The following is a 20,717-nucleotide window of genomic DNA, read 5'->3' as shown; positions in this document are numbered from 1 at the left end:
ATCAGGGTAGAACCTGCGTCCTTACAGCCAAGTCCCATGTCCTTTCGTCTACAGCCCAACTACCTCCTGAGGTCAGTGTACCTGAACACATGAAGCTGCCTCAGCAAATGTGAGTCCCACCAGTTCTGCAGGTTGTAAACTGTCCAGAATTTTTACAAGAGATTATCCCCAGAGTTCCCACGGATCTCTCATGCTGTCACAGAAAACACGAAAAAGCCCTGGATTAGAATTTCAGCTGTGTCACTGGCCTTCTGTGGGTCTTGCACAAGTATTTATCTCTCATGCACCTCAGTCTGTTACCTCCAGATCAATAATAATAATTGTGACTAGGTAGGGTTCTCTTTATCCCTCTGTCCTTTTCCATTCTCACGTCTGGTATAGAGAGGGTTTGCAGTATATATATCCATGCTAGACTGCAGAAGGTAGCAGACAGTAAGAGGCTTATTTGTTTCACACTTGAGAATGTGAGGATACTCCTGATTATAATAAAGCAACTGTGAAAATATTATGAGACAATACAGAAATATGAACACTACCTTTGTATTTGATGATATTAAAGAATTAGTGTCAAAATATTTTAGATGTGCAATAGATTTTGTCAGTGCAAATTTTCTGATTGTGATACTGTATCATGATACAAGATGTTACTGTTGGGGAAAAGTGGGTAAAGGATACACAGAGCTTTTTGTACAATCGCATATGAATTTATAATTATCTCCAATTTAAAATTATTTTAAAAATTTAGATGTGATTATGCTACTTTGGTTATACTAAAAAAATCTTTTTCAGTGATAAATAATGAGGCATTCATGGATGAAATAGTTAAAAATACATATTTGGCAAAAAAAATTTTAAATGTTGTTTTCACATGATATACCAAAATAAGATCTGTTTTTTAGAAGAAGGAATTAAAGAAAATTACTTGTATATATATAAACATCTACAAAACTACTAAAAGCTGTATCATAATCCTAAAAATAATTCATGCCTTTGATCTCAGTGTTTCCATTTTTGTGAATCAATTGCAAACAAACATTATATGTGTGTATGTATATATATATATATAGAAGCATGCATATTTATGAGAAATGTATATAGCACAGATATAGAATCAATCTACAATCATCTGCAAGTATGTCAAAATAAAAAGAAAAATAAGTGATATGTGAATAAAAACAGTGTACAGTTTTTATCGATAGTATGATTAGAAATGCTGAAAGCAAAAGCAAGCATATAAAAATATATTTCAACAAAAAAAATTGTTTTAAAGAATTCAAGGAAAATCAGATGAGACTAGCTAGCTTAGCCATGAAGTACTGGCAATCTGCACTTTGATTTCGGTGGGGCGGGGCGGGGGGTGCAGGGGTGGGGAGCAAAATAACCCAGGATCAAACCTAGATGGTTTATATGAATTATCTTTACATAATCTTCACCACAGCCCCATGAAGTAGACAGTACAACTGTTAACACCCATTTCACAGATGAAGAAACTGAGACATCAAGAAGGGAAGCAGCTCACCCCAAATTACAAAGATAGTAAGTGACTGAGATGCAATTCAAACCCCAAGCAGTCTGGTTTCAGAACCTCTACTGCCAGACAACATAGTTAATATCAGCAAGAGAAAGCTTTGCTCATTCTGTAGAGTCTCCTCTCAAGGATTTGAAAGACTTAGAGCTTCTTTCTACAGTACACATAAGGATATTGCATTGTAATTTAAACTAGAATCTATTTATCAGTTGAAGTAGAAATTTCCAATGGGAAGATGAAACACACATACAATTAAGGACTCTGTGTCTTCCAAATCAATAAGAATTGATTGAAAAAATAAGCAATTGCCCTTTATCTGTTGCAGTCTCTCTTCCACTAAATGGTAATGAGAAATGCAGATTGAGCTCAATGGTTTCTCAGAAAATAGACACATTTCCAATGTGAACTGGGATGATGGAAACACAGGCAACCCACTCTGTTTGAGTGCTGTCTCTGGCTAAGTCTCCACTATGGAGGAAGTTAGATAAAGCCTTTCCAGAAGGAAGAGAGGGACAAATTCCTGGTTCTCTACTTTTACTCACACATTCCTCTCCCTCGATCCTAAGCAAAAGGGTGAAGCAGGTTACGTTCACATCCAAAAATGAGGCCCTACATTATTTGGTGTTGTGTGAACAATTGCTGGTTTTATTGAATTTCTCATTCCAGAGCTATGGTTTTCTTCATCTTTGGAGAAGTCACCCTTTACTCACATGGGCTTCCCTGGTAGCTTGGATGGTAAAGAATCTGCTTGTAATGCAGGAGACCCAGTTTCAATCCTTAGTCAGGAAGATCCCCTGGAGAAGGGAATGGCAACCCACTCCAGTATTCCTGCCTGGAGAATTCCACAGACAGACCATGGGGTCGCAAAGAGTCAAACATGACTGAGAGACTAACATTTTTTTCCTTACTCACACAGAAGCCCCAAAGTTCCCAATATTTGGATATTCCCTCCTCCTTATCACCATTAAAATCTTGTTCACAGGAAAATTTCTGACAAAGCCATTTATCCAACCTATAACTAACTTTTTGTGTGTTTGAACATTTTAATAACAAAATTTAGAGGCTGGAATTTAAAAGAGACTTCCAATTTAAAATAATATCCAACACAGGACACATCTGCAAGGATCTGCCAATAGTCAAATCTGGGTCACTTTGATCTGAGTCACAAAATAAATAGACACTGTAATGAACATCTGTGAGTGCATACTATATAAATAAAGAGTTGTATAAGTAAATAAAGGAAGGGAAAGTTTTTGCCACAATAGAATTCCAATGAATGGATTTAGACTGAATGCTGGAAATTAAAAAATCACCAATTCAGCAAACACCACAGTAATAATTGCTTTGGGAAAAATTAATCAATAGGCATTAAAACTGGTGTCAGTATCATCATCGATGAAGGCTAATATTAGTGGACAAAGGACGCCACTAAGGATATTGACATAGTCTGAAAAGTATTTCCCTCAATACATGAATTAATTACAAAGAGAAAAACAGTCACTTTACAGTGAAGAAACCTGGAACACACCATTTTAACCAAGTTGCCAAAACTGTCACCAATGATGAGACATCAACAGCACTTTCCCCTGGACAATGATGTACTGAGAAGAACACAACATCAGTTTGGTGACGTGTTTGGCCAAAATTCACAATTTGAATTTAGTCATGAGGCAATATCAGAAAAATCCAGTCTGCACACTGGCCAGTACTCTTTAATTGTGCTAAAATCAGGAAAGATGGAAACACTAAAAAACTGTTGCAGATTAAACGAGACCAAAGAGATGTAACAAATATTAATAGAAGGCACATGGGATCCTGGATCAGATCATGATCTAGATCATTCTCTATGACTACTGCCTTCTCTTTTAGTCTCATGACTTTCTGTGAAACATGAGCATATAATAAGAAGATAATAAACTGTTTATTTATAATTAATATACTAAGTAATTACAGTAGATGTAAGGCATAGATTTCAAGCTGAAATAAAATGTTAGATAAGAAAGTGCTACACCTAAGTCAAATTTGGACTGGCCAAGTTTTTAATTATTAATGGTGATAAAGGAGAGATTGATATTGTGGATAATATAATAATCAAGGTAAAAGACAAATATGAAAAACACCGTCCAAATTTATGAAGGCAGAGAGAAGACAATCTTTCAAAGAAATGATAGATAAGAAACTAAGACAATGGAGAGCAAATCTCTTAATTATATGTTCCCCAGAGGGAAGATGTTAATAACTGGAATAAAGGTAGAAATCACAAATGAAGAATGCAGGCCATTGTTAGCTTTAAAAAATGATTGAATGTACTTATTGAAAGTATCAAGGTCATGAAACACTGTCATATACTGGAGAATTCCAAAGAGGCATGACAACTAAGTGTATTAAACCCTGGAAGAGAAAAACAACAATGGTGGAAGAAACTGGTGAAATCTAAATAAACTCTGTAGTTTGGTTAACACATTGTATCAATGATAATGTATTAATTTGATCCCCTTCCTGGATCACAGCTTTGGGGTAGCAAAGGGGCCTATGTAACTCAATGAAGCTATCTATGATCCATACCACGCAGGGTCACCCAAGACAGACAGGTCATAGCGAAGAGTTCTGACAAAACGTGGTCCACTGGAGGAAGAAATGGCAACACACTTCAGTCTACTCGCTGCAAGAACCCCATGAACAGTATGAAAAGCCAAAGTGATATGACACCAGAATATGAGCCCCTAGGTCAGAAGGTGTCCAATATGCTACCGGGGAAGAGTAAAGAGCAATTACTAATAGCTCCAGAAAGAATGAAGCAGCCAGACCAAAGTGGAACTGAAGCTCAGCTGTGGATGTGTCTAGTGATGAAAGTAAAGTATGATGCTATAAAGAACAGTACCACATAGGAATCTGGAATGTTAGGTCCATGAATCAAACTTTTTGGACTTTGGTCTAAAACAGGTCAAACGGGGGTGGGCAAGCAGGAGGTGGCAAGAGTGAACATCAAGATCTTAGGAATCAGTGAACTAAAATGGACCAGAATAAGCAAATTTAATTCAAATGATCATTGTATCTACTACTGTAGGCAAGAATCCCTTAGAAGAAACAGAGTAGCCTGCATTGTCAGTGAAAGAGTCCGAAATGCAGTACTTGGGTGAAATCTCAAAAATGGCAGAATGATCTCGGTTCATTTCCAAGGCAAAACATTCAACATCACAGTAATCCAAGTCTATGCCACAACCACTGATGCCAAAGAAGCTGAAGTTGACCAGTTTTATGAAGATCTATAAGACCTTCTAGAACTAACACCAAAAAAAAAAAAAAGATGTCCTTTTCATCATAGGTAATTTGAATGCAAAAGTAGAAAGTCAAGAGATACCCAGAATAATAGGCAAGCTTGGCCTTGGAGTACAAACTGAAGCAGGGCAAAGGCAAACTGAGTTTTGTCAAGAGAACATGCTGGTCATACCAAACCTTTTCCACCAACCCAAAGGATAACTCTACACATGGCATCACCAGATGGTCAATACTAAAATCAGACTGATTATCTTCTTTGCAGCTGAAGATGGAGAAGCTCTATACAGTTAGCAAAAAAAAAAAAAAAGACCTGGAGCTGACTGTGGCTCAGATCATCAGCTCCTTATTGCACAATTCAGAGTTAAATTGAAGAAAGTAGGGAAAACTACCAGGCCACTCAGGGATGAGTTAAATTAAACTCATTATGATAATCCAGTGGAGATCTGGTAGACAGTGTGCCTGAAGAACTATGGGCTGAAGACCAAAACACTGCACGGGAGGCAATGGCTAAAACCATCTCAAAGAACAAGAAACACAGGCGGCAAAGTGGTTGTCTGAGGAAGCTTTACAAATAGCTGAGTAAAGAAGAGATGTGAAAGGCAGGGGAGAAAGGGAAAGATATACCCAACTGAATGAAGAGTTCCAGAGAATAGCAAGGAGATTTAAGAAGGCCTTAAATAAGCAATGCAAAGAAACAGAGAAAAACAACAGAATTAGAAAGATTAGAGGTCTCTTCTAGAAAATTGGAGATATCAAGGAAACATTTCATGCAAGGACTGGCATGATAAAGGACAGAAACGGTAAGGACCTAACAGAGGTGGAAAAGATTAAGGAGATGAAGAATACACAGAAGAACTATACAAGAAAGGTCTTAATGACACAGATAACCATGATGGTGAGGTCACTCACCTAGAGCCAAACAACCAGGAATGTGAAGTCAATTAGGCTTTAGGATGCATTACTACAAAGATAGCAGAGGTGACAGAATTTCAGCTGAGCTATTTCAAATACTAAAAAATGATGCTGTAAAACTACTGCACTCAATAAGTCAGCAAATTTGGAAAACTCAGCAGTGGCCATAGGACTGGAAAAAGTCGGTTTTCAATCCAATCTTAAAGAAAGGCAATGCCAAAAAATGTTCAAACTATAGTACAATTGGACTCACTTCATATACTAGTAAGGTGATGCTCAAAATCCTTCAAACTAGGCTTAGAAGTATGTGGACCAAGAAATTCCAGATGTACAAACTGGATTTAGAAAAGGTAGAGGAAACAGAGATCATGGAGAAAGCAAGAGAAAGAATTCCAGGAAAACATCTACTTCTGCTTCATTGACTACGCTAAAGCCTTTGACTGTGTGGATCAAAATAAACTAGAAAATTATTAAAGAAATGGAAACACAAGACCACCTTACCTGTCCTGAGAAACCTGCATGCGAGTGAAGAAGCAACAGTTAGAACTGGATATGGAACAACTGACTGATTCCAAACTGGGAAAGGGGTTCATCAAGGCTACATATTGTCACCCTGCTTATTTAACTTCTATGCAGAGTACATCATGAGAAACACTGGACTGGAAGAAGTACAAGCTGGAATCAAGATTACTGGGAGATATATCAACAACCTCAGATATGCAGATGACACCACCCTTATGGCAGAAAGTGAAGAGGAACTAAAAAGCCTCTTGATGAAAGTGAAAGAGGAGAGTGAAAAAGTTGGCTTAAAGCTCAACATTCAGAAAATGAAGATCATGGCATCCAGTCCCATCACTTCATGGGAAATAGATGCGGAAACAGTGGAAACAGTGTCAGACTTTATTTTGGGGGGCTCCAAAATCACTGCAGATGGTGATTGCAGCCATGAAATTAAAAGACGCTTATTCCTTGGAAGGAAACTTATGACCAACCTAGATAGCATATTGAAAAGCAGGGACATTATTTTGCCAACTAAGGTCCGTCTAGTCAAGGCTATGGTTTTTCCTGTGGTCATGTATGGATGTGAGAGTTGGACTGTGAAGAAAGCTGAGCATTGAAGAATTGATGCTTTTGAACTGTAGTGTTGGAGAAGACCCTTGAGAGTCCCTTGGACTGCAAGGAGATCCAACCAGTCCATTCTAAAGGAGATCAGCTCTGGGATTTCTTTGGAAGGAATGATGCTGAAGCTGAAACTCCAGTACTTTGGCCACCTCATGCGAAGAGTTGACTCATCGGAAAAGACTCTGATGCTGGGAGGGATTGGGGGCAGGAGGAGAAGGGGACGACAGAGGATGAGATGGCTGGATGGCATCACTGACTCAATGAATGTGAGTCTTAGTGAACTCTGGGAGTTGGTGATGGACAGGGAGGCCCGGCGTGCTGCGATTCATGGGGTCACAAAGAGTCGGACACGACTGAGCAACTGAACTGAACTGAACTGAAAATAGCTAAATAAAATCCAAGCATTGTTTCTATGCAGGAGAAAAACACAAAAATGGTTTTAAATGAAATGTAATAATACAATAAAATATATATTTGTCTAATAAATATTAAAATAGAGATTGAGAAAATTAAAAATACATTTCTAAAAGTAAAAATATCTTTTTTCCCAATATTTTTGGGAAGCACACCACCCAGCTTGTGGGATCTCAGTTCCCCAACCAGGGATCAAACCTGCGCCCTAGCAGTAAAAGCACCAAGTCCTAACCCCTGGACCACCAGAGAATTCCCAAAATAAGAACATCTTGATAGAATACTTGGCTTTAGGGGAAAATAGTGTATTTTTAAATGATTCAACTAAAAATTATGAAAAGATTATCACAATTAAATTATTTAAAAGGTTATTGCCAGAGTATTCCTGGCAATCCAGTGGTTAGGACTCTGCATGTCCACTGCTGGAGACCCAGATTCAATCTGTGGTCAAGGAACTAAGATCCTAGAAGCCATGTGGCCAAAAAAAGTTTTTTAATAGCAACAATAGAATTTTATCTAAAAATTACATGCTGTGATATGCTTAGTCGCTCAGTTCATGTCTGACTTTTTGTGACCCCCATGGACTGTAGCCCTTCAGGCTTCTCTGTCCATGGGGATTCTCTGGGCAAGAATACTACAGTGGGTTGCCATGCCCTCCTCCAGGAGATCTTCCCAACCTAGGGATGGAACCCAGGTCTCCTGCATTGCAGGCAGATTCTTTACGATCTGAGCCACCAGGGAAGTCCATAAAAAAATTATACATATTTTCAAAAAAAGATCATTAATGTGCTACAAAAACTACTCCATTTTTGTATAAGAACTCCGGGAGATGGTGATGGACAGGGAGGCCTGGCATGCTGCAATTCATGGGGTCGCAAAGAGTTGGACACAACTGAGTGACTGAACTGAACAAACCCTAAGGTCAAACTAGACATGAAGAGTGCATATGTGTGTATGAGTGTGTACACACACATACAAATCTTTCTTATTAATATAAATACTTCAAAGTTAATTCATTAGTACAAAAGAATTAGCCCTTATGACTAAGTAGGGTTTATCCCAAGAATTCAGGCATAGTATTGGGAAATCTATTAATATAACATTCAAAAAATTGGCCTATTAAGGAAAAAAAAAAGACAAATCATTGATTTTAATCATTCAGATGTTTCAAAGGCACTCAACAGTATTAATTATCCATTTCTTATTTTTAAAAATGTTTTTAAAAAAACCTTACAAAATGAAAAATAAAATAATACTTTTCAACATGATAACTTGGACAGACAATTCAATAATACAAGAAGCAGACAAAAAGAAAGAGATGGCTATTGGAAAGGAGTATTCTTAATCATCATTAATAAAGAAAAAATATCTATTTATTCAGAAATCCCAGTAAAATATACTCTATAAATCTTAATTAGTACAATAAAATATAATACAATAAAAAAACAGATAAGCATGGTTCAATTGTTTTTCAATCAAAAGATCAACAATAGCATAGCATCAAAATGCACACTATTCCAAAAAACTATTTTGGAAAAACCTTGATTAGAATATTGAGGTGTTAGTGTCAAGAAAATTCAGTTTTCTTCAGAAATTTAAGACCTATTCATGTAAACAGACTGGATACTGCAAATATTTTTATTCATAACTCTGTCAATTGGGTTCTTCTCATCCTATTCTAGTCACACCATGATAACACATAGCAGACATACCTTTGGGTGGATCCTGACTAGTGGAGGTACCACAAGTCCCTGGTTGTGAAAGTGTCTGCTCTCTGAGATTTAAACTACATGATTGACTGCCAATACCCTTTTTACCAAACTAGAGATCACAGGAACCTCCTGGAGGCTGTGCAGGAAAATGTGATATAGAGCTTTCCTGAAATAGGAGTTTTAGTCATTATTTCAAAGCATCCTTGTTAGTGGGCTATGGAGAGCAGTCTTTAAGAAAATACTACACTAGACCACTCCAATTTTGATAGTAGGGTCTTGAGGAAATGATATGGAGCAGATGGGGGTGGGGGGAGGGGAGGAAAGAGGAGAATCAAAACTGTTTTAAAACTCACAATGTTCTATAGACTCAGAGATGAGCCCTCAGGAAAACTGCCGGGAGTAGCACGAAATGGCAGTTTGGAACCTATGGGAAAAAGCTCCTCTAAGGAATTCAGTTCACGACAGGACCATGAAGCATTCAGGGACACAACTGTCTCATATTCCATCCTGAATGCTTAGCTATATACCTATCCTATCATCACCCTAAAGTTTCAGCAAACACCAGGTACAAGAAATGTTTCAGGTAAGAAATATTGATGGAAACTAAGAAAAGTGTCTTTGCTCCACATACCGGTTAGAAAGGAGTAGAGAGAACCCCTAAGAAAAGGAGAAACTCATCAGAATAAAGAAGAAGTCAGAATCACTATTTGAATAGAATAACATAAGCCTCCAAGAATCATATAATTCTGGAGAAGGTCTTAGACCTCTGTGTGGCCCAAGAAAAGGAACTCAATTTTTTAGCAATCTCAATAGACAACGCAACAAAAATTTATAGTTGGATAGCATTATTTATGAAGAATAAAATTAAAAAATAAAATATTGAACTTCCCACATAACTCATATCCATAGAAGTTCACTTTGCCTACTTTTAAGTTCAGTAGGCATGTCTGTGATATGTTGAAAAGATCAGCAGAATAGCATAGAATGACCTGGTGTCCAGAGCAGACCCTGCTTTCAACTTGTCTAAATATCTAAACATATTCTGGAAACCATTTGGCTAGTTTGGTGTGTAGAAAAACATACTAGGCAAACATATTTAGCAGTGTCTATCTAGCATTACTTGGTGAGCAAAGATGACCCTCATAAAGGGGCAGACACACACAAGCCTCCCTTAAGAAAGCCTCTCTTCCAGTGGAGGTGAGTCACAGCCTATGAGCAGCATTCCTCAAGTTAGATGAACTCTGCTTGCTCAGGCCACACTCCCTGAGCAACCTTTGGATGTAATGTGACTTTATTTTGGTTTTCATAGCAGCTTGTCTACTGCAAGAGAAACTGTTACCTACAGACGATCAGAGTAACAGTTCTCTTATCTGTGTAACTTTTTGTGAATAATAAATTTTCATCCAGACTTCCTTAATAGTCTCCTGAGGATTCACATCATCCTGGACAGACTGATCTCCAATCGGTGAAACTATAAAGTTTCTGGGCCTGGAAAACTAAGAGTCACAATGAAATGCATTGAGATTAGACATCTCTTTGTTTTCTTACCTGTGAATGACATATCTCGCTGCCATACACAGGCTTTCAACTATTTAAATAACTCTACTAGCAGGTCTATGTTTGAAGGGTTCAAAAGGGAAAATGGGACAGGAGCATTCATCTCAACTATTCAGCTCTGTTAGTACAGCTCACTAATTCCCTGTTTCAATCAAATTGCATCCATAATATGGAGCAGCAGTTCTCAAAGTGTGGTCACTGGACTTTCAGTACGGCATCACCATGGAAGCTGTTAGAAGTTGAAAAATATCAGGCCCCACCCCAGGCCTCCTGATTCTAGAACTCTAGAGAAAGGGCCCAGAAATCTGTGTGGTAGAAAGCCTTCCAGATGATCTGAGCACATGTATGCAAGAGCGTGTGAAGTTGTGATGGCCTTTGAATTTTTTCATTAACTTCAGTGATCACAGGTGGCAAGAATACCACTCTCTCTTCTAATATCAGAGTGAATTTGCCCTCCCTGAGGTAGTTTGAAAGTGTAGGGTCATTCATTTAAACTGATTTGCCTCTTAATGTCATTTGTCACCATTAGCAAACCAAGTTGTGTGCCCCAATGGGAGAAAAAAAAAATCAATCACAACTGTTTTGTTGGAAGCTGAGTAGGCATTCTACTAAACTATAATCTAGACACCCAACTGATCCCCACAGCCCAACAGCAGACCAAACTCTAGCTAGAAGATGAAAATGAGGGGTTGCTTATTATGAGAGGTGGTGAAGTAGACTGAAAAATCACTAAACAAAAAATATCCAGAGATACTTTTAGGGTACAATATTCATTGTACCTTATCTCTTTCAGCTTCAGCACTTTTATTTATTTACCAAAGCAAGCTGAGCAGTACAAGAATCTGAAAATAACAATTCACTTTTAAAAAAAAGCAAGCATAGGCTCCTGGCTCCTAGATAACTTGTGATTTGTGTCAAATGCACTTATATGAGTGGTTTGGTGCCTTAACTATTGTGTGGTTGCTGGTGAATATCAGAGACAGCAGAGAGGAGTGAAGAAAATACTGTGCCGAGAAGTGTAGGTCCAGCTTGACTCTCCACACTTGACTAAAACAGTGTGACCGAGAGCAAGCATTGAATCCCATGGGCCTTCCCCACTTCATTCTGACTGACAGAACTCTTTCAGTTGCAAATAAACAGGACTTGACTCACACCCCAGCATGCAGGAAAAAAGTGTGTGTGTGTGTGTGTGTGTGTGAGTGAAGAGTGATTTACTGATCATGTATCTGAAAACTCTAGCATGAACAGGATAGACAGGTCCAGGTGCTTAAATTATTCATTAGCATGCAGCCCTTCTCCACTCCTGGATCTGCCTCTTTCAGCTGTGGATCCGTTCTCCTGCAGGCTGCCCCAGAGGGCTGTCTCTCCACACTCTTCTAATTGCACCAAAGATAGATTACTTTCCCAAGAGTCCCAGGACAAGTTCCAGAGCAGAATCTCATTGGCTTTGACTATATCGTGTAACTGCCTCTTGGTTCAGGGAAAGCTCTTTGACCAAGCTTGGGTCAAATGTCCATCCCTGAAGACAGGTATTAGCTCAGTCTCAGCGTATTTGAAATGGACCAGGACTAGTTTCCTGATGCAAGCAAGCACCTAGGGTATGTTATTTAAGAAGGCACTCTCTTCTATTCCCAACCTTATTCATGTGCAGACCTGACTGCACCCCAGGTGCCTCACTTGCTCCACCTTGGGCTCAGTGGTTCTGCTACTGAAAGTTTGGTCAGAGGTGAGGGTGGGGGTTAGGTTCCTCAAAGGAAAATCAGTGTGCCACTACCCAAAGGAAAGGAAGAAATGATGCCGAGACCAAAAGGGAATAGACATTTACCATGAGATTATTCACATGAGCAAAGGCAGAGGATTTGGCCTGATCAACAGTAAGGTCTTTCCTTGTTCTAAGATACATAGTTTCATGATCTGTTCTTCATTACCACTATCTAAGTGCAATAAACAACCAAAGTCAAATTTCTCCAAAAAAGAGAAAAGAACAGCAAACTCCTAGAGACGAGTCACTTAGTATCTGGGCTACTTATAAAACACACTATTTCTTCAATCCTTTCTATTCATGTGGAAATTTCAGCAATTTCCTTAACTGGTAATCTGAAACAGAAATAAAATAGCCCGGTCACTGGATGGTTCAAGGATGATCCTTGGTCCAATAAGGATACAAACACATCTAATTCCAACATACCGCAAAACTGTTAAGTAAGCGTTGCAACTAACATGACCATTATATACTACCGTGTGTAAAACAGACAGTTGGTGGGAACCTGCTGTAAACCACAGGGAGCTCAGTTTGGTGCTGTGTGATGACCTAGATGGGTGGGATGCAGGTGGGGGGTGGGAGGTAGGCCCATGAGGAATGGGATATATGTCTACATATCACTGATTCACTTCCCTGTACAGCAGAAAGTAACACAACATTTAAAGCAATTAAACTCCAATAAAAAGAAAGAGAAAGGAAGGAAGAAAAGAAGAAAGAAAGACCACAAGAACAGAGACTTTCCAGGGCAAACTGAGACATATGGCACCCTAGTTTAAATCCAGATTTACATAACGCTGTGAGAGCACAGAGTTAGAGGCTTTAAATATATAGAGTCTGGAACTCAGTAAAACAGTTTTCATCAAGGTTTTGACCAAGTGGATTATCTGCAATGACGGGGGAAAGACTTAATACCAATAAAAGCAAATGAATGTGAAAGAATAAAAAGAACAGAGTATGTTCAAGAAAATATGAGTAGGTGAGGTTAGCAGCAACTTAAGGGAGAGAGAAAAAGATATGGGCATAAAAACAGGTTGGGGTCGGATCAGGGAGAATATTAAATGCTGTAAGAATGTTCTGTTTATTCTAAAGGCAGTAAGGAGAAGAAGAGAAGTGATAGACTAACACTGTCGCAAGGGATACAATAATGTTAAATTATTCTAAGACAAGTATGAGTTTCATCAGAGAAATAAAATAACATAGTCATGATTACCAAAAGAAACAGTTGCAAACTTACTGCCTTGGCATCCAATTAGATCCACAAACTTATTTTGAGTGGCCAATGTGTTTTTCAAAATTAACCTAAAATAAATTTTAATAATTGTAGGCATGACATTCTAATTCATGTCAGTGGATGTAAATATGAGCAAACTCCAGAACATAGTGAAGGACAGGGAAGCCTGGCATGCTACAACCCATGAGGTCTCAAAGAGTCGGACATCACTTAGCAAATGAACAACAACAACATTCTAGTTCAGCCACAGACTCTGCTACTCCTAACTGCCTCACACTGAATAGATACATACATTTTAGTGGATCTTGAAAGCATTTGTGTTTGAGAGCACCTCGAAATGGCTATTTCCTGTTTCATCCTCAGGTTATTTTAAAATTTTTCTAGGGATAACATTTCTTTCCATCTGCCACAGATTTTTAAAATTTACAACGTCTTCTTCATGAAAGAGTTTATTAACTCTAAGATATTAGAGTTATTAATTCTAAGATAGAAACCAAGAAAGAGGCATTTGTGAAATTTATTTCTACTTATGTATTTACTGTGTTCTAACTTTAAGTATGATACAAAGGAAATCATTCCAATGGAAGAAAGAACAAAGGGAGGAAGGAATGGGGGAAAAAGTGGGGAGGGAATGCAAAATAAAAGAAGGGATAAAAACTCTAAAAGTAAATTCAGGACCTGGGAAATCTAAATTGGCTAGACTGTTATTTGCCAAGATAGAATCTCCACACATATGGAGCTTGGATAGCCCCAAATACACAATATTTGTATCACAGGATTCCTATAAAACATAAAAATAATGCAAGTATGGATATAAATAAAGAGAGGGGGGTGGAAAACAATTCTGTCTCTCAGATTGAGGAACAGAGTGAAAATAAGTCATTTATCTCAGATTTTCAATCTAGAAAAATAAAAAGATATCAAACCCACAGTGTAGCGAATGGATGCAGAGAGTAATTGGTCCAGGAAACAGACATATGTCATCAAAAAGACGCTACAAGCTTGAGAAACACATTTCTCCCCACCAAGATAAATACGAGCATGGCTCCATACACTGACAGTGTGGACAGCAAGAGTTTCAGGGCACATCCCTGGTGTGCTGAGGGGTCCTCAGAGCTTCCTCAGTAGCACTTGCACTCCTCTCCACAGCAGTGGTGGTCCCAGGGGCCTATGCCGCACAGGAGTAAGGGCAGATATTTGGCTAGACGCTCCTAGGCCTCCGGAGCCCAGGCATTCAGGGGTCAGAAAGGGGCAGATCCTCTGGTTCAGGCATGCTCTGATGCTCCAGTTCAAATGGCCATAAAGGAAGCCTTCTTCTGACCTGAAATAGCTATTGAGTTCTCTGCTCAACATTTATTTTTCTTTCCCCAGCCATCTGACAATTGTTTGGTTTTGGATGCTGGCTGCCTGCCATTTTCCTTGTCAAAGCACTGCTAAGAGAAAGCCCCACACTATAAATCTTCTTGGGTGGGCCCCAGGACTGTTGCCTACACAGGCTGAGACATCTCACAAAAGAAGGCCATTCTTAAGTCCTTTTAGGGCTGTCAATGGATATGGGGACTGGAAAATAAGAGTGGGGGCAGGTTTAGAAAGGAAACTTACAGCTGGGTCACTGAATGGTAAGGAGCAAAGAAAACTTCAGAAATCCAATCCCTATGCAAATGGATAAAGTGATTTCTCCCAGTGCTGCCCAAGCAATCACCAAGAGGCCTGATATTAAAACTGAAGCTCCTTGTCTCTAAATTTAATGGAGCAGTATGTCCCAGGAAGGGGCATCATTCTGCACCTTGTGGCAGGCCACTCGAAGCTGGGCAACTTTGGCTAAGCCACTGACCTCCCCCTGCCCCCCACTGTCTCAGGTCTTGAAAACTGGAGTCTTCAGTTATGACTCCAAGGCTCCTTTTAATCCCAAATTCCAGGACATCTTACTGGGATATACCTGTGCTCCTCAAAACTCTTCTCCAGGCCCCACCACACAGATACATACACTTTGATCTGAGTATTTTCAAACAGAGTCCCCTGCTTGATTTTCTGTTGGACTGTGAGTTGCATCAGAGGCATATGACATTTGCTCAGTGGATCATGGGGAACCATGAACTTTGTACGCTTGTATAGGGAGGTCAACAGGGACCTACTTCCTGAGGATGTGGCCTTCTGTGAGCCTCATCAGTTTATTCTAGAGCTGAAGGGCTTGAATTATCTCAAGCCTCTTGCGGGCCGAGTTGTTGTAGAGTTTGCCCAATGGCATTAAGCCCCTCTATTATATTTCTGAGTAGGTAAACTCAGTGCCCTCCCTTATTAAAATGGTGGGGATGAGCTGTTTGCCCTAAAGCCTAAGTGTGCCTTTGCTAGCTTTCACTTCCTTCATCTCTACTTCATTCTCCTTACCCATATACCTCTGAAAATACTAGCAACTGTAGTGGAAGAAATAAAATAGCAATGATACTACTAGTAAGTAACGTCTAACTAAGTGGTTCAAGTGATAATTCACACCTGTAAAGAGCTGTCTTTATTAAGCACTCAATCAGTGTTATCTGTTGTAGGGACTGTGTCACAAGCCTGGACGGGCACCTGTTTTGAAAAAGAGAAATGGGCTACATGATCACAGAAAGTCTGCTAAAAATTTAGAAAAGCTGGTGGGCCTGTGACCTTGAATCACAGGCGTTTATAGGAAAATGTGAATTACTTCTTTCTGTCAAAAAGGTGACAAAGGGCACCAACCAGCAGAAAGAGTCAAGTTTGCAGACAGATTAAGTGAGCCAGAAAAGGAGGACCAAGACAAGCCAAGAGATTTAGAAAGAAAAAAACTAGGGCCGTGTCCTAGATTCCATCAGAGAGTTAAAAAACAAAATCTAGACAGGTCAAGATGATAGTAGTTTTCTTGGCTGAGACTCAGAAACTAAGTGTGACTATTAGCAGGGCTGTTCCATACAGATGTGTAGGTTGAGCACTGTACAACTCAGCAGGCATCACTAACCATTCACAGAGTAGTCACCATGGATTTATGTGTTTATTTATAATGCCAATTTCCTAGTAGATGGCAGCAAAGTGTCACAAAGAAAGGGCAACTTTTCCTTTCTCTCATCCACTCAAGATGTATATGCTTGGTGGCAACCTTTGGCATTAGACAGGTAATAGGGAAAGATTTCTATTCTCAATCACAGTTAGCACCCTTCCTCAGTCAATGGCCAACAGTTGTAGAAATAAATATCCTATCTCACAAAAAAGAGGAGAAATGCAAATTATAATAACGAGGACATGTAATTTCCGTTTATCAACTGACAAAGATGTAAATGACTTTTAATATCTTAATGCTGGTGAGAGTATTAGAACACAGGAACTCTCATAACGTGCAGCAGGAATATAAATTAGAATAACCTTTTTGTAAGGCACTTGAGCAATGTATATTATAATCAGAAAAGTGCATGCCATTTGACCTATAATTCTGATTTGAGGATTAGCAAGAAATACTTGCACTGGTATACTTACATACAAATATATAAAATATATATAAGAATGTTCACTATGTATGTTGGACAGTGTATGTGAAGTCGCTCAGTCGTATCCGACTCTTTGCAACCCCATGGACTGTAGCCTACCAGGCTCTTTAGTCCGTGGAATTTTCCAGGCAAGAGTACTGGAGTGGGTTGCCATTTCCTTCTCCAGGGGGGGATCTTCCCAACCCAGGGATTGAACCCGAGTCTCCCGCACTGCAGGCAGACGCTTCATTATTTTAATAGTTAAATAAAAAAAGAAAGAAGAAAAGAAACTCACACAAAGCTCATTGACCAGAAACTTGTTGAATCAATTCTGGTATATCCATACCAAGGAACACAGACCATAGCAGAACACAAAGGAGGAGGTTACTCTGAAAACACGCTGAAATGAAAGTACTAACAAGAGTTTAAAACACTGCAGAGAAGTGTGCATGATTTGGTCATCTTAAAGGAGAAAGAGATGAGTGGAGGAAATGAGAGAAAGGAGGTAAAGGCTTGGAGGGAAGGAGAAATAAGGATCAGTTCAGTTTAGTCACTCAGTCATATCCAACTCTTTGCGATCCCATGGACCGCAACACGCCAGGCCTCCCTGTCCATCATCAACTCCCAGAGCTTACTCAAACTCATGTCCATTGAGTTGGTGATGCCATCCAACCACCTCATCCTCTGTCATCCCCTTCTCCCCCTGCCTTCAATCTTTGCCAGCATCAGTGTCTTTTCCAATGAGTCAGTTCTTTGCATTCAGGTGGCCCAAGTATAGGAATTTTAGCTTCAGCATCAGTCCCTCCAATAAATATTCAAGACTGATTTCTTTAGGATGAACTGGCTGGATCTCCTTGCAGTCCAAGGGACTCTCAAGAGTCTTCTCCAACACCACAGTTCAAAAGCATCAATTCTTCGGTACTCAGCTTTCTTTGTAGTCCAACTCTCACATCCATACATGAGTACTGGAAAAACCATAGCTTTGACTAGACAGACCTTTGCTGGCAAAGCAATGTCTCTGCCTTTTAATATGCTGTCTAGGTTGGTCATACAGGGTTTCAAATGTACAGTGAAACTTCAAGGAAACATAATGCAGTGTTATGAGAGATATCCCTGAGGAATGGGAGCATAGGAGGCTCTTCTTTTCTGTGCCTTCTACTTTCTCATTCCATCCTCTGTGACATGAATGTGGTGATTCTCCTAGCATGTGTGAACTTGCTGTTTCCTTTGCGGGAAAGCTCTCCCACTCCACCTGTTTGCACAGTTCCTGTTTTACGTCACTCAGGCCCCGGCTCAAATGTCATTTGTCTTAGAAGACTGCTCTGAGCCCCCTGAATAAAAATAATGCCTTTCATCAGGCTCTATTGCTCCATCCTGCCTTATTTTTCTTTACAGCATTCATCAAAGCCCGAGAGTACATAGAATAACATACATTTATGTTTGCTTATTGATTCTCTTTCCCACTGAAAGTTCTGTGAGGGCAGGGGCTTGGCCGTGGAACCTACATTTTTCTAGGGCACCACGGCTTCTAAATTACTTTAAGCTATTAAGTGTGACATGATGTCGTGTCACTAGGGTTAGCCAAAGCCTAGGTGCCAACCAAGAATGCACCACCCAAAGGGTGGGCAATCAATCAAGAATACACAGATGAAAAAATTAGATAGCACCTGATTTCTATGAAGAGGAAGAGCCACTCCCCAGGCTACCACAAGCCCAGCTATAACCTAGCACCATCATCAACCAAGGCTTTGCTATTCATTCAGAATGAAGCCCAGGAATGAGTTTTAATTCTGAAGCTAACATAGTGAATATGAGAAATAAGTTCTCAAGGTATTCAAGACATGTAGATAAGCTAAAAATACATCCTAAACACTTTCTGTGCTGTTCTCTGTGTTTAGTCACTCAGTTGTATCCGACTCTGTGACCCCACGGACTGTAGCCCACCGGGCTCCTCTGTCCATGGGGATTCTCCAGGCGAGAAAACTAGGAAGAGTTGCCATGCCCTCCTCCAGGGAATCTTCCCAACCAGGGATTGAACCCAGGTCTCTCGCATTGCAGATAGATTCTTTACTGTCTGAGGACAGTACCCAAGCTTGAGTTCCCTCAGCCTAGTACCCAGAGAATTTTTATTTCTCTGAGAAAACATGAACTAGAAGACAAGACTCCTGCCACTGGAACACTGTTTTGGCCCAAAGAGGGCCTTTCATGCTGGGGCCAATACAAGAACAGAGAGTTGGGATTTCTTTGAGCTCAAGGATGAGTATAGACAACCTTCTTCGGTGCTAGGCAGAATCATCCCAGAGCCAGAGTTAAAAGAAAAAAAAGTAATAATGAGCCCATATTTATTTAAAATGTTTACTTTCTTCATTGTGGATATATTACAGTGATTTTTATTTTGAAAAGTAATACACTCAAATATTATATATCTTGATTACTGAGTTTGGGGGCATTCTCTTAAATTTTGTACCCTAGGCAAGAAACTTGCTCACCCCACATTAGTCTTTCTCTGCTTTTTGGCTCTTCCTTTGCAGTGAATGTTTGTTCAGTAACTTTTCTATCTACGTAAACAGAATGAGATGTGAGACTTGCTTTCATTGGACCAGGTAGCAGTGTTGTGGGGGAGTAGCTAAGCCTGTGTACCGCAAATTTATCTAATCTTATCTACTCTCTCTCATCAGAAGAACCATGAAATTTTACATGACCAAACTAGCTTAAGTCAGTTCTCAAGAGCCTACCTACCATGCAGCCAGCACACAGTGAGTTTGCATCAAGAGTACAAACACATTTGCCCTAAAGTGAATGAAACGATCTTCAGACTAAGTCATTCATTTGCATGGACTACTAAATGCTCTGAGACAAGACCTAGCAATTTTGAGTGGTAATTCTGTAATGTTTTTTTTTAAAGTGAATCCCCCATTTATAAACCTCAGGCCCCTCAAAGCTCAGATCCATCTCCAAGCCGTGGACTTATCTATTTTTAAGCAAACCAACAGATGAGTATTCGGATTTATAAACATAATAGTCTGCAGAGATTATTTACTTTACAAGATGATACAAAATGTTATTCTTCAGTCATATGGTTCCTATTAGTACACTTAAACCTTGATTTAACTTACATACATTGATTCTGTCCCAATTTATCAGTACCATTTATTATGTAGTAAGGCATACTTAGGAGTCTATGCTTAATTGATACAAAAATAACTGGTTGAATACTATAAATTTCTATTAATTTAAAGGTTTATATGGAGAAAAAATTAAGTTGTCTAGTTTGAAACTTTCTGATTTGTTGCTGAATTTTTAAAGTCACAGCTGGCTAAACTGGTTATATGAACTAATCTAGCTTAAGGATAAATCATCCAAGAGTGTAAAATTTGAACTGTGATGCCTACACAGACTACCAGTCAAGACAATCAAGCAACAGACATTTATGAAGTGCCTACTATGTGCAAGCATCCTACTAGGCTCAGGCAACTTGACAGTATTTAAAAATCACAGTGAGGTCCTACTTGCCACTCCTGACATATTGTACATTACATAAGCTACTTCTTCCTTGATAAAATGAAAATGGTAATACTGGTCCCAATAACTCGCCATGTCAAACCAATGATCCAAACTGAGTCATAGTTTATTTTTCTCCATTTTCCCTGTCCCACCTTCCCTGTACTCTCCTCTGTACTCTGTGCTCCAAGGCTCTGCATCCTGGTGCTTCTCTTTTGCCAGC

This window comes from Capra hircus, chromosome 8, assembly GCF_001704415.2.
Source record: "Capra hircus breed San Clemente chromosome 8, ASM170441v1, whole genome shotgun sequence".
NCBI classification, from domain to species: Eukaryota; Metazoa; Chordata; class Mammalia; order Artiodactyla; family Bovidae; genus Capra; species Capra hircus.
Note: the sequence above shows the minus strand (reverse complement) of the source record.